The following is a 16,443-nucleotide window of genomic DNA, read 5'->3' on the forward strand; positions in this document are numbered from 1 at the left end:
TAGCGGAGAGATTAGTGTCACACATGTGCTCACATCAAACAATGACCGAGGGATTGAAATCTGAAAGAACCTTCGCATGAACCTGGGAGATGCCATATGATTTGAAGTTCAAGTTGGTTTAGTGTCCAATGTGCAGCTTTAACAATGAATGAGTAAAATAAAAATGGATAGGAAGGGCACTGTTCTACTACTCTGCTATATGAGGTTCAGATTATGCGCATCTGAAAAGTCTCATCAAGTGAATATCAATGGGGCAAACATACAGCAAATGGGGGAAGAAAAAAAAAGGGCCAAAAATTGGGGGGGAAACGAGAAAAAAAGTCACCTCCTTTAGTCCTGTGCCTGGACCAATAGCACTGAAACTTGGATCTAAAGATACAAGATCTTTTTTTCAGTACCTGCTTTTGATACTTTAATTTTCTTTAAGCTAGCTTTTTTTTTCAATACCATACTGGTATCGTTTAACGGTACCCTGCCCTAAACATAAAAACACAAATGCAAAAATAGAAACAAAGATCCTACCAGGTAGCGTAATGAAGCTTCGACCACATTTTTTAAATTTAAGTCCCGTTACAATAAAGGATTTTTACCAAGTGCCTCAGCTCCCCTCTTCTTCTTTTCTCACATTTTTCATTTGTTTGTTTGTTTATTGTAGCTTTGGGCTAATTTGCATCCGTTGTCCCCCAGGCACACTCTCAAACACACTTTCATTCATCCTGGCCTATTTTGCATGTTTTTAGTGGTAGGGGAAACCGGAGTACCTGGAGGAAACCTATACAGACAAGGGGAGAACATGCAATCTCTACACAGAAAGGCTCCGTCCAGGTAGGAATCGAACCTGAGACCTTCTACCGTGCCACCCTAAATCAGCTAAACTACTCTGACCGGCATCAGCCCTGCTTAACAGTAGGAACACTTTACAGACTGCAAAGGACACGCTTACCAATGAGGCATGGAAGTTACACAACTAGACAACTTCAAACTAGCCGCTAGCCAAGCTCTTTTTAATTATAGTATCCTATTGGCTAAATACAGGGACACTTTACTTCACCTCACTACATATAAAATACTTTTCTTTTTTTTACATTCAGCCTTAATTAATTATTTTTGGCATTAGTCTAATATTTAAAGGTCCTATATCATGCAAAACCGACTTTTTGAAGCTTTTAGCCATGTTGTTGCGCTATTTCCTTATCAAAAACACCCCCGGAGGTTTTTTTGACTTCATTCACGCAATTCTCAGCAATCTCAGCAATTGTGTCGTCTGAGCGGAACGGAAGAGCTCAGTGTCTATAATGTGATGCCTCGTGGCCTGATTTTAATTTGTAAAACAGCTTTTTCATTATTTCTGTCGTAAGAAAGGAAAAAAAGGAAAAAACGGAAGTGCCTGACGCGTCCACGCTGCCCCTGCGGAGAAATCAAATGCACCCCCTGAGCGTCTGAACAGATGTCATGTTTGCACTGAAAGTTGTGACGAAGGGCCTCTTTCTAACCTACTCTGGACACGCCTGTTTTTGGCACAAATAGCACGATGCAGATCCTTTAAGTAAGTTGCAAATTATATGACAATGTCTACAATTATGAGCAACTTCCACTAAAGAACAAACATATTTCTATTCAAAGCGGCATTGCTTCATATTGAAATAACCCATAAACTGCATCAGAAAACGCAGGAGCCGTGGAGTTCTTCTGGAGTGAGACGGCAGGAATTCATGAACAGCCCTGGGAAGTCAGGGCCCCTAGATTAGGTTCATCTGAAGTCGCCGTGGCAGCTCCCGAAAGACAAGCCGAAGCCCAGACACAGATTTATTGAAGGAGAAATCTGGACGTCCACAGTTTGAAAGAGAGAGAGAGAAACGTGTTTGTCATTTAAAGCAGCGTCAGACTTTCCTGGAGCTTAGAAGGAAAGTTTCAAGTTAATTCAGGCACATGTTTCAATCAAAAGAACACAAAGCTAATCTATAATCACAAAAACTGCTCTCGGGTTGAATCAATACCTCTGGATTAAGAAGATATATTACACTCTAAATTGTGGGGAACTTTCCAGCGATTAAAACTCAAGTATGTTGCATAGAGAGAACAGCTACATAATAAGACAGACTTGTACTTACTTCAGTTTTGCAAGGACATCCTCTTAAGTATTTGAGTGTGAACCCTTTCTGAATTCTGTGATGTTTCCATTTGTTAACCAAACAGACACAAACTGTGATTGGAATAAAATTGTCAGGGAAAGACCGCAGGGATGTCCTCTCCTCCGCCCTCCCTGCAGGACATCTTTGAACAGGCCATAATCACACAGGCTCGAGAAATCACAGCCGACTCCTCTCATGTGCTCAGCTCTCAGTGTGAGCGACTGCTGCAGTGTGGGAAGAGGTTTAGGATTCCCCTCTGTAAAAACAACCGCTACACAAACACTCCATCAAGTTAATTAACAGCATAAACTGAATGTGCAGACTGTGTGAAGCCTCAGGACGTTTTCACACTGGCTCTGGTTAGGTCGGCATGAAGGGGCTCCTCGACCCGGCAGCGGAACCTTGTAGTCTGGGTGTGAATCCAGCCGCAGTACTCTGGGCTGAACTGACAAGACTGAAACAGGACTCGGAGCTGCATCAGACGCTCTCCGGAGCAGCTGTGTGGAGGCGGCTGAACCCTTTCATTCCTCTTTTTTTGAGCGAATTTTAATGAACACTCGCTGCATCACAGAACATTTTCACTATACTGCTCTGACAAAGCAAAACGGATCATCTTCGGCGTGGTACATTTCTCCTCTTCTCTTCTGCTCCAATGAAAACATGTTCTTGTCTGTTTTTGTGTTGTGTTTAGTGTCTGTCTCAGGGAGTTTTCACACAGGCTGTAGTGAGGTCGACCTAAAAGAACTTTTGGCCCGATAGCGGCACTTTAGGGTCAGTGTGAATCTAACCGCTGCACTTTAAGCCGGTCTAAACAGCCGCTCCTCTGCGTCGGAGCGAGTGTGGTGTGCATGTGACCGACCTCTGGTGAACTATTCTCGCTTTGATGCCTCTTTTTTGCGTGAAGACAGAATGAATACGCGCTGCATGAGGACCTTTGGATTACTGCTCTGACGAGGCAAAATGGATCAACTTTAAATCAGGTACGCTTCTCTTTCTCCATGTTTCCCTTCCTTCTGCTGCAGTGAAACTTTCTTCTCCATGTGTTGAGTAAAGTACATTTCCTGTGCTTCGCGTATATCCTCACTCTATCCTCACTGGTTGATGCCTATGTCATGGAAATCATTTGTTGAAGAGCTGATCGTTGTTACTGGCTGGTGGAGCGATGTTTGATGCACGGTAGCGCAGTGGTTAGCGCTCTCGCTTCACAGCAAGAAGGTCCAGGGTTCGATTCCCACCTGGAGGGGGCCTTTCTGTGTGGAGTTTGAATGTTCTCCCCATGTCTGCATAGGTTTCCCCTGGGTTCTTCTTCTTCTTCTTCTTCTTCTTCTTCTTCTTCTTCTTCTAAATAACTTCCCCATGTCTGCTTAAGTTTCCTCTGGGTACTCCAGTTTCCCCTACCACTAGCTTTTTCTTCTTCTTCTAAATAACTATGGTTATCGAGGCGACGTACAAAGCGCTCCAACATGTGTGAAAGCGGCCTCAGTGTTGGTGTCGCTCTCAGCACAGAAAGTTTTCCATTCATCCATCCATTTTCTTCCGCTTTATTTGGGGCTGGGTCGCGGAGGCAGCAGAGTCTGAGCAGAGAGGCCCAGACTTCCCAATCCACGCACAGTCACCTCCCCAGCTGTTCTTGGGGGACCCCGAGGCCATACCAGGCCACAGAGACATAGTCCCTCCAGTGTGTCCTGGGTCTTCCACGAGGCCCCCGCCAAATAGCAAATGCCTTGAACACTTCCCGGGGGAAAGGTAGTCATCTGGCCTGTTGTAATTTGGATGTTTCATGTCATCTGGGAGGCTTCTTCAAGTTACAAACCACACTGCAAAAACTAACATCCAGTTAAAATTACTGAAACATAATATCTGACATTAATTTGAGTCATTCTGACTTTTGACATGAGTTGAAAAAGTTGTTCCACTGACCAATTATTTCAAGATAAGATCGACCTGAGGAAGCCTCTGGGATGAGAGGCAAATTCTTAAATTTTAATTATAATTTAAATTTTCCTTGGAGAATGATTCCAGTTGTCAACAGTAAGATTAAGTGCAGGAGCAGTGTCAGTCTGTTGGATATGCTGTCGTTAGATAAATACAGCTGGATGGAGGAACTGTGTAAGGATCAGGTCGAACAGTTTTAAACTTTTCAGAAAATATGTTACGGATTACGGTTTACGGATTCTGAGGAAAAAAGTGGAGAGGAGAGAAACTTCATTAAAAGCAACTAAAAGTCCTTGATTTGAACCAGGGAGTTTAGTGAATTAACGACATACCGGAGCAGCAGCCGGGAGACAGTGACAGCTCAATACTTCAGTCTGAACTTCAGTCAATTACAATCCATTGATGAAAGCGGCGCTGCTGTCCTCCATCTCTCTCTTCTTCTCTAGTCTGTGTTTCTTTTAACTCTAACTTGCTTAAAACCTTGTGCACATTATAGAAATACATGAAGATTACAAAAGACCTGGAAAATAGGTCAGCGCTGTATGGACTTAACATCATGTGATGTTTCCATTAAGAGCTTGACTAGATTGAATCAGGAGTATATTGTTGAGACCCCAGGGTATAGGTGCCGTATATTGTTGATTTCCTTTCATTTGATTTTCTTTTACCATTTGGCCTTGTGCTTATTATCATACACTCAAAAGACCAATAATAGTAGTAAGAGTAGTGACTATAGTTTGCATTTAGTAGAAAAACAAACTCACATGGCTGACAAACAATAAGACAGAATAAATTATGAGCAATAAAATCAAAATAATGAAGAAAAAAAAAACCTCAAACCTAATATCAACACAGGGCAACATCCTTAAAGGGACTGTACAGAGTTTAAAAATATTAAAATTATGTATTTTCCAGCCATTTTTCCAGCCATGTCCTAATGTGTAGAATGAGCCCAGACCTGTTCACCACAACCGCCTCTAAAATCCTGCACTGTCACTCAAAAGGTGTTAATTCGGGTCCGAATTTCCATCATGCATGAGCTTAATATAGAAGGTGCAGTTACACGTATGACCTGAGGTGGCAGTAGTGAGTATAAAATGGCAAGCTTGCATCTAGCCCCTTTGACATAAAAGCAAATTTACGCTTCTCTTTTCATATATTCCATATATTGCCATTTTTGCGTGGATCTAGACAGGGAAGATATTAAGCTGACGACCAGATCATTTCAAGATGTACTTATTTCTATATGCTTCTTATTTCAAAACTGTATATATTTGTGAATTGAGGTCATAACAGCATAAAATACAACACTTGACCATTCGATCACGCCACTGTGTCGTTACCGTGCCTCCCAGTGACAGTGCTAGTAACAAGTCCATTTAAAATCACTTCTTTTTTCAGTAATGAGAAATCTAACTCCTTACTATTTCCAAACCAGTTTTCAGATTAGAATTACTTATCTGGTAACGGGTTTGGAAATAGTGACGTGTTTGTATTTCCCATCACTGCATTGAACAACACATTAGTAGCTCGTTTCTAGCATCACTGCCAAAGAATGAGATCAGCTGACTCCATGTACATCCCTAATGATGGATTTCTTCTTCCCGGATGGCACGGGCATGTTCCAAGATGACAATGCCAGGATTCATCGTGGCATTCAATCACATTGTGAAAGAGTGGTTCAGGGAGACGTCATTTTCACACATGGATCGGCCACCACAGATTCCAGATCTTAACCCCATTGAGAATCTTTGGCATGTGCTGGAGAAGGCTTTGCGCACATCTTTTAAATGTGTGGCTTTCTTAAAAATTAGCCAAAATATAAATCTAAAAAGGGGTTGAGATTCAAGCGTCTTACCTCAAGATGAACTGAAGTTCTGACATGACACATAAAACCACAACTATCACTTCGAGGGAACAATGCTTGAAGCTGTCTGCAACATTTTTCAATAGACAGTTTGAAAAATCACCGTCAAGCCCATTCAACCATCAAAACCTACTTAACCGTGACCTAATGTTAATGGAAAATGTACAACCTTCTTCTCCGTTCCTCTTTCAATATGAGCTGCAGTGTCTTTTATCATGGAGTGTTTCTGCAGACAGTGTTCATTATCCCTCCTGCGCAAAGGTTATCTCTTCCCAGCGCCTTGTCTACAGAGGTGCTCATCTCCGTTTTGATCTGGGGAAAATCCGTGCTATGAGCACATATAAATTATTATCAATCAATTCAATTTAAAGTTAGTTTCTCTTATTTTAAGCAAATTTCATTTTCAAAATTTCATTCATTTGATGACTTTATTTCAGGACACTCTTGTCTTATAGTTCAAGCACAGTTCAAGCCATTTATCTGAACACAGTCACATCCATGTTAATGTGAACTCCTTCGTTCCATCTTCTCTGGCACTTCTCAATAGTGTGTCATTTTCTGGAGCATGCTCTTAACTGTTATGACATGTACAAGTGGATGGAGACCCTGTAGATGTGACACTTTTCTGTTGCTGGGAGTGTGATCTGACAGATGAGCAGCACTGTAGCTCAAGACACATTTGCCTCTCGGGGTTTCATCTTTTCTTGCATTCACACACTGGCAAGAGGGAAGAAGTGTATTTAAAGGGATATTTCAGGATTTTTGACAAATTTCCTAGTTATCCAGAGTGTTGTTGATTTCTGTTTTTTCTATTTTTCATTCATGCAGTCCCTTTTTGAATAGTTTAGTGGTGCTAGGCTAGAGCTAGGCTAGTGCATGTCTATGGTAACTAGTAGCCTGCATTAAAACAGTCTGATCCAAGCACAGTGCACCTGAGGCAAATCACTTATTACACCAGACTACCCATATAAATGTCTGTGTTGACTGAATAATTTTTAAAATATAACCATTTTGCTTTTAAAATAACTTTATATTTGATTAGCATCAGCTTCCTGGTTGTAAGCTACGCAGCGGCGGAGTGATCTGCTCGGTTACCGGATCTGCAGTAGATTGTTTACCCGCGGCCAGCATTACCACACGTGGAATTCACAATGGAGCTTTCTACAAATCAGATATGGCAACGTTTGGAGGACCATGATTTTGAAGAGGTTTTTAATGCAGGCTACTTACCATAGACAATGCGCTAGCCTAGCACTAGCCTAGCACTAGCATCTCTAAACTCTTCAAATAAGGACTGCATGAATGAAAAAAAATAGGAAATGAGGCCCTGTGTGAAAAATCCTGAAATATCCCTTTAATTTGGCAACTGAAATAGCCTTAAGTGAACTGGCGTTTGCAACAGATGCCCTGCCTTACTGAATGTTTCCACAAAAAACAGTACATTTGCCTCAGTGTGATGAGAATAGTCTGTTTAAAAAGTAAAATAATCCGATTTACAGTGGTTAAAAAAAAGCCAAGATACACAAACAAACGGCGCACACACAGGAGACAAATTGACAATATTGGAAACAGGGTGAAGCCACTTGCATCAAATTGTAGATTTACAGCCAGGTTAAAACCGCAGCCTTGAATAAATGAGCAGTCCAGGCCCCGACTGTGATGTAAACGAACTGAACTTATGGCCTCTTGACGTTTGCTTTTGCTCCTTTTGACGTTAATGACCCTCCATAAAACCTATAAATACAGAAGCAAACAATGCGCCTTGTTATCTCAGTGGGTCAGGACACAGCACACAGACGCTCACAGGATAATTGAATTTATTGAAGATGGTCATTTATGGTTCGTTTTTAGGTCACCACACTTTATGTAACGTCAGGTTCTGTGTATTTTTCTGCTGGAGGTGCTGAAATATGTTGTACAATAATATACAATAAAATATTTGTCAATTGAAATAAGAAGGGAAATCGTTTAATATGTTAACCCCACCTGAATGGATCACATGTTCTTCAGTTTGGCATTACGCAAATTCAAGAGCTTCTTGGAGAAAGTGTTGGAAAAAAAGTAAAAAAAAGTACAACGATGCGCTGAAAAAAATCCGTTTAGATGAGGTTTGTTGGTCTTCGCTTTCAAATGAGGCGTTACACTAGCCTATAGACTGTAAACTTCTCCCAGCATATTTCTATTGCTCTAAACGGGGGTGAAGTTGGAAGCTACCAGGCTCCACGGGCACACACAAAGACCAGACAGGTTCGTATCAACTCATCTAAGCTCAGGTAAGAACATATCACAGTATGGAAAAAACGGTGGCCTGTTCCTTTAAGGTTAAGGTGTAGGCTACTTTATTGTCCCCGTAGGTAAATTCATCCTCTGCCAGGCTGATGGTCAGTATCACCTGGCTGGAGGCAGGGCCACCTCCATGTTTGTATAACTTTAAGAAAGCAGAAACATCCATATAGTTTTCTCTCTCAGGTTCATGCTCGCTCATATTATGCCTCTTCTTCCTATAACGCTCGTGCTTTGGGCATGAAGCGCTCCAAAGGGCACCACATTTATGCCAGTGTGATTGAATAACATTGCACACTGTTTGCGCCGCTGTTTTATTCATGCAGTTCACAAAAAACGTCCTTCAATGAGAATGAGGAGTAAAAGAAGCGTGTAACAACGCTGCCAGTGACCCGGGAAAACTTCAGACTCAGACATCACTCCATGTTCATTCGGCAGACCAAACGTAAAACAATCATCAGCAAACATACGAGAAGATTTGCAAAGATATCATCAAATATCAAACAGAAGAATTTTAAGTGACATTATAAGTCAGTTTTTATATTCAAAAGCTAATTGAATACGTTGGGCAACCTCTGAGCACCTCTGTTTTTGCACTGGAAAAAATATACTTAATCTTAACGAAGAAATTACATAAATCTACATTAATTAAAGGAACAGGCCACCATTTTTCCATACTGAGATATGTTCTTACCTGAGCTTCGACAAACTGATAACCTGTGTGGTTTTTGTGCGTGCCTGTGGAAGAGCTTGGTCACTTCTAACTTCACTCTGTTTGGAGCTATAAAAATATGCTGGGAGAGGCCAAATGCTAACAACATCTTTGGTCTTTTTGCGAGACTAAGGGCACACAGTTCTTCCATACTGAGATATGTTCTTACCTGAGCTTAGACGAGTTGATACGTACCTGGTCTGGTCTTTGTGCCCGTGGAGGAGCGTGGTAGCTTCCAACTTCACCCCCATTTGGAGCTATAGGAATACATTGGGAGAGGCCAAACGCTAACAACATCTTTGGTCGTTTTGCGTGACTGAGGGCACACACAAAGACCAGACAGGTACACATCAACTCATCTAAGCTCAGGCAAGAACATATCTCTGTATGGAAAAATGGTGGCCTGTTCCTTTAAGAAGTAGATTTGGTCTAGTTGAAGACAAGATAAAACCTCTTATTGCCAAATGGAACTAATTTTCCTTATATTGGATTATTTTGTATAATTTCAATCTTTTTAAAGGTTCTTTTATCTGGTCTTAGATTAGTTCAATCCGACTAAAGTCCTACGGGGACAATAAAGTAGCCTACACCTTAAGGTTTAAAGGAATAGGCCACCGTTTTTCCATACTGAGATATGTTCTTACATTAGCTGTGACGAGTTCTTTAGGACCTGTCTGGTCTTCACCCGTGCCTTCAGTCACGTAAACACAGCGCAGACGGTGTTAGCATTTAGCCTCTCCCTCTCTCCACTATAGCTCCAAAACTGGTCAAGATAGAAGCTACCAAGCTCTTCCACGTTTTCCCTATTTAAATATGGTTACATGAAGTGTTACACTACAAAGTATAATTACACAAAATTAAACAATGTGGATTTTCTAAGCGGATAAAAGGGGGAACTATATTGTAAGGCGTAGTAATACCAGGAGTAATTCGAAATCCATGCAGTAATCTTCACTTTACTGCGCAGTAATCTTCACTTTACTGTGCGGATGCCAAATCACTCCTGGTATTATTACGCCTTACAATATAGTCCCCCCTTTTATCCGCTTAGAAAATCCACATTGTTTAATTTTGTGTAATAATACTTTGTAGTGGAACACTTCACGTAACCATATTTAAATAGGGAAAACGTGGAAGAGCTTGGTAGCTTCTATCTTGACCTGTTTTGGAGCTATAGAGGAGAGAGGGAGAGGCTAACGCCGTCTGCGCTGTGTTTACGTGACTGAAGGCACGGGGGAAGACCAGACAGGTCCTAAAGAACTCGTCAAAGCTCAGGTAAGAACATATCTCAGTATGGAAAAACGGTGGCCTATTCCTTTAAGGTCATTTTTTCAGTGCGACCACATTTTTTCTTTCAACAATATTATGCGGCAGAAATGATTGAGCAATGTCAATATTTTGCAAGAAGTTTAGATTTCATTATCTTTAAGCCCCTCCACTCAAAAAGAAGAATCAAATGTAAACGATAAAACATGAAAGACAAAAGATCCCTGTTTATGGTTGATATTTTAATAATTATTGGGTTGACCCACATGAAACAGTGTTGGTCGTCTTTATTTTTGTTCCCACAGAGTCTCCAATCTTCACTGATCTTTATCTCCTTTCTGTAGAAAAAGCCAGATATTCAATGTTTGCTGAGGTGCTATAGAAGTACAAGTCTGCTTTTTGTTTTCCCGTCATTTGAAGTGTCAAAACTATGACATCTAAGCTTCACAAATTCAGCACCACGTATAATCACACCTCTACAGTACGACATGTTCAAGTACCGCGCGTAAATTATTGTTGGATGCTGCGCAGAACATTGCAGTGGAATCCCAGATGCCCAAATAATCCAGATTTGTTTAGACTGTGTCGCAAATGCCACAATTCATTACCCAGCGCGGTACAGTTTTTGTTTTGCTTTCGGATTAATTTTGGACGTAACCTGATTCCGTGCTCTGTAGGCTCCTATCTGGGAAAGGGGGTCTGTGTGTAAACACAGGCAAACAGTCAGAGCGGATGGAGAATTTAAATCGAACAAATTGAGGGCTTAGCTGTTCAGTACATGCCAGATATAAATAAACGCAAGGCCAGTTTCAACGGCTAATTGTCCGCAGTGCACAGTTGAGCAGAGCACTATGACGATAAGGAAGTTCTTCAGGTATGTGGAAGTACTAAAGTGTGGGTCTATTTATCTCTATTATACTTTGCACACTTAAGACCCACTTTTTTTATCCAGTATCTTAATTAATTTGATCGTTGTTGTTATTTTGTAAAACTATCATTCTTTCTTTTGTACATCACTTTGGAAACAGTTTTACTTGATGCCTATAAAAACCCACTGCTCCCAGAAAACATGCTCCAATCTTTAATCATATATTTTTAAGTAAGAAAGTGCTTTATTCAGGTGTTGTGACTGAGTGCACCACAACTGTGGGCCAACCTGACCAGCATGTTTTTGCAGATAGGGGCAACCATAGCACCCGGAGGAAACCTGGCTGCCTTCAGTCTCCTCCGATCTTCTAAAACTGTGCAGCGCCTCCTGAGTTTATTCCTGTTTCAGAGCGTGGTGTCCTGCACTGGTCAGCTCCTCCTTCTTTCTCCTCCTCCAGTGCAGTTCCCTCCACTTCACAACAGTCTTTCACCATCCTCTGGGAAGAGCTTAGCAGTTAATCTGTTTAATTCTCCAGTGAACTTCCATTAGTCGGAACAATAGAAGGCATGTGTGGCTTAGCTGTGAGTCTTGCCCAGATACCTCCTTGTTTGTTCCTTCCTTGTTTCCTGTAACTCCTCTTGTGATACCTCAAATATGCTGCAGGTGTGGGGGCTCTTGGTGCCTCTTCAGTGCTTCAGACGAAGAAAATTGTAGGGCTCAAATGTATCTTTAGCTCACAGGCTAACTGTTTGTTTACTTCTTAAAAGCTGCTTCTTCAGAACCATTATATATACACTCTCTGCAGCAAAAAAAAACAACAAAAACAAAGACATACAAAATTATCCAGTAAAAAAAATGTGGAGCACAGAAACCACAAATCTACTTTGCAGATTACACTGTTCCTCATGGCTGACTCCAAAGGCTGTTGTTTGCCAGAGAATCCCACCCGTTTCCTCTTTGCCTGTGTTGGATGGTGAACCCACAGCACGAGTTTGCAGGCAGGTCACCCAAGGAGAGGAGTAACCCTGATTTCTTTAGATTGCATTAAGTTATACTTTATTGATCTCTGTAGGGAAATTTGTCCTCTGAATTTGACCCATCCTTTAATGCAGTAATGGGTAATCAGCAGGAGCACAGGGCAGCCGGCGTTGACAGGCTGTACATGTTTTTAGTGGTTGGGGAAATCGGAGTACCTGGAGAAAACCTTATAGACACGGAGAGAACATGCACACTCCTCACAGAAAGGCCCCGTCAGACCAGGAAGCGAAACCAGGACCTTTGTGCTGCGCTATTACTACCAGTATTACTGCAACTAACTTCACAAACTCCAAACTGCACAGCGTAAATGCGTATGTGACCGTGTGAATGCTTTAGTATGGTTTAGGTTTGTTCTTCCTCTAGTCCCTCAGTGCTTGCTCTCTAGCCTCTTGCACCTCCACTGTTTTGGTCCGCCGAGGATAGCGCTCTATAGGAGCAGGTGAAGACGAGCTATGTTTTATTCATTCTAAATATTTCATCAGTCCTGATCAGAGCTATCCCTAGTCAAGCACATGCCGACAGCAGCGGCAGATTGGATGTGTGGGATCCCGATGGTCCAGTGTTGTTCTGAGCATTTTTAATTCACTAGGTTCTGCTCGGTTCAAGGCTGTAGCATGTCTTGTACCGGGGTGTTTTACAACTGCTAACATGTGCATCATTATATCCGTCTTGGTGAAAATGGGTTATTGGAAGGGTTTCAGTCATCCAAATGGCCTCTGTGGGAATGTATGGACTAAAAATGCAATAGATTTAATTGTGAAATCCTTTTGAATTACAGTCAACCACCTTTGTCCTTATTTTTTGTTGCTAGTGAAAGTAAAAGTCGGACCATTACACATATGTTTTGATAAAATGATTCATGTGCTTCCTTCAAAGAGAATAGTAGTAAATTGTCTGTAAAAAGTCTGTCCACAATATAACAGCCTATCTATCATATGTGTGCTGATTTTTGTAATGTAAAAGAATTGTATAAATGTTCAGGTGCTGACATTTTGGAACATCAGACAGCGCTGCGTTTCATCTCCTCAAACTCGACCTTTTGTAAAATGAGTTTCCTTGATGTGGAGCCAGAAGCAACATTTATCATTTGACGGGGGCTGAACGTGCAACAGCTGAGAACATTTCACAGCATCCTTTCCTTTACATGAGACTGGCTTTAAAGGGTAGGGCGGCACACACCACCATCATCGGCAACTGAAGAGGCCCGGTATTGGCCAACAACACCCGCCTTCCGCGTTTTGACACACAATGCACATAAAATTGTGTATTCTCGGACACTGAGTTTCTTGGTCCCAAAAATCCTTTACAAACATGCATGTTTCGTTGGATTCCAAGCAGCTTTTGCAAGAAGAGCTGCTTATTTGTGCGCAGTGCCAACAGCTTTACTATCCTGGCTAGAAAAAGCGATGGTCTGTGACACAGCTGGTGACGCAAGCACCAAGACCAGTCCTTTAAGTGAACATATAAAAGGTCACACTGTCTTATAATTGGTCGAACCACCTCTAGAAATGTCAACAGATTTAGTGTTTCCATCCAGTGTTGCATTATTTTTTCACCAAGATCCTGTATTGTTGATGGGAGAGTGTGACCACTGTGCAAAGCCTTGTCTAGCACATCCTAAAGATTCTCAATGGATTAAAGATCTGGACTCTGTGGCGGCCAATCATGTGTGAAAGTGATGTCTCCTGCTCCTGAACCACTCTTTCACAATGTGAGCCAAATGAATTTTGCCATTGTCATTTTGGAATATGTGTGAGCCGTCAGGGAAGAAGAAATCCATTGATGGAATAACCTGGTCCTTCAGGATGTTCAGGTTGTCAGCTGAACTCATTCTTTGGGTTCATAGTGTTGCTGAACCAACTGCAGCAACCCCAGAACAGAACTACTCAAATTCCAGTTGGCGACTTTGTTTTTGGTCAGTCTCATTCACATGCGGCGTGACGTCCCAACCAAGTAAAAACCAACAAACTATACCTCAATACTGTAGAATTAAATAATTTCAACATTTATGAATCAGGGTAAATTCAAATTGAAAGAGTTCAGATAAAATACTTTCAGTTGTCACACAGCTAATGAGAACAATGTTCCCATAAAGTTTCAGCCTAGATTTGAATGTCGTCAGAGTGGAGGCCTGTCTCACAACAGAAGACTGTTCCAGATCACCATGTTTTAGTAGGGCTGGGACGAAACGTTTCACGATTCTCCGCGGCCAATCCGATACAGATACAGTATTGTAGAAAGTAATTATCAATCAATCAACGTTTATTGTCATTGTCATTCAAAATTATGTTGGAACATACAACAGTAGTGTACAGTAGTGGTGTGAAGTGCATATATACCGGTGCAGATCAAATACCCACATCAAAAGTATATGGTTGTACATGGCACAAAAACGGTGACATTCTCTCTTGGCAGCCTCAAAAAGGCATTGCAAAAACTTAAAAGGCATCCAAAACAGAGAATATGGTCAGAGTTGGATATGGATGTAATTAATGCAGCAATGCATTGGTTTCCTGTCCATGGGAGGGGGGGAGAGAGGGGTAAGGGGCATCATTAAGAAGCCTCCCTGTGTAAGGGTACAGGCTGTTAGCCAATCTGGCTTTACTGGCACCAATGGACCTGTACCTTCTCCCTGAGGGCAGCAGGTGGAACAGGTGATGGGCTGGGCGATGCCGGTCCTCTCCTCAGACAGCGAGTGTTGTAGATGGTACTGTTCTGTGGGAGAGTGGTCCCAATTATTTTACCTGCTGTTTTTACCACTCTTTGGTCTGATGATGGGCCTTAGTGCAGATGGAGTACCACACTCAAAACCCGCAGAAAGTGTTGAGATACAACGCAATATTTTGTCCAAGCCCTAATGTTTAGTGTGCCACAAATTTCAGAACTCATTCATAAAGGAAGTTTGACGATAAAGCTAAACCAGCCATGTCACTCAGTAAAATTCATAACTAAATATTGAAACAAAAACAAAAATCAAATGGTATTGTCAACAAAAACTCAATACATCTTTTTTCACACACCTCACTAGTGACTCCATGAAGTCCTCAGAACCTGAGATGGTTCATATTTGATACACAAGTATTGGCTCCTATCTCTATCCAGACCCAGAAGAGCCCAATCTGCCGCTGTCGTACAACGAGGTAAAGCTTTTAGAGACTACTTTTGGAAGCGCACTCTCCAACTCTGATAAGATCTCCTTCATTGTCACTCGTAAACACCGTTGTATCAGCCATTCCCAGCATTTCTACCACTGATAAAAATAGACACAGTTTTAATGCATCTTAATAAGGAGTCTTTTGCAGCGGGGTTGTGGAAAGAACAAAAGAAAACAGGGCCGTCCAAGTCGCAATTTCTTGGCATCCGTGGATTATGAGCATTTGGCGAGGACCAGATGTGGCTATGTTATATCCAGCGATTTGTCAAGTGTTGCTTTGGCAGATGTCCCTTTAGAGACACATAAACCAAACAAATGTCAAGTAGTTGCTACCAATGGTCCGCTGATGTGTCATGGAGATGGAGAATTTATATCAAGGCGGGTGGATGGAGTCATCAAATTCAAGTAGACAAAACCCCCATCATCATTTAGTGACAGATTGAAAGAAACAAGGTGGTTAGCATTATTACAACTACAAATACATGTTAAGTTTTCCAAATAAAAGAAAACAGTTGCACAATATGTCACTTGCACATCCCCTCACACGTTCCTTCATCTGGTAGAAGTTCTTGGACTGTGTTTTGCCGAAGAATCCTGGACATTTTTATTTCTGTTACTTCATCTCTTATCGGTCGTAATCTGGATTTCCCGTCATCAGGATGAGCAGAAAATCTCCTATTTTTTAACTTTTTGGACTGTGATGGTGATGGTAGAGCGTGTTCATGACCCCAACCAGAGAATTTACAACAACAGATGACTTTAGGATTTTCAGTGAATGGAACAACTCAGGTGAAAGAGACATTCAGCAATTTGAAGAAACCAAGACTCTTTAATGAAAACTCTGTCGTGAAATGGGTCAGTCAAGGGCCTGTCTCACCAGCCTGGAAACTAGTTGGAGACTGGAGTTGCCACTGTGAAAACTAAAGGTGCGTACACACCAAACGCTTTTCGGGCGTCAAAAACGCGCCTAAAGCCCGTAGTAAGACGCTTGTGCTTACCTGAAGTCAGACGCTTGTCACACTGACGCTCTGGCCGCACGTCAGCGTGTGTTCGTAGCTACAACAGTCATCGTTAGCCTCGAGACTCAAAAAACATTCCCAGCGCAGATTCAGCCACTGAAATAAGTTTCTTGTCGCCGCTTTTAATCCCGGGTGTCTAGGTAAAGAAACACTGAAGTGCGTCGTTGTA

The sequence above is a fragment of the Gobius niger genome, assembly GCF_951799975.1.
Source record: "Gobius niger genome assembly, chromosome: 12".
NCBI classification, from domain to species: domain Eukaryota; kingdom Metazoa; phylum Chordata; class Actinopteri; order Gobiiformes; family Gobiidae; genus Gobius; species Gobius niger.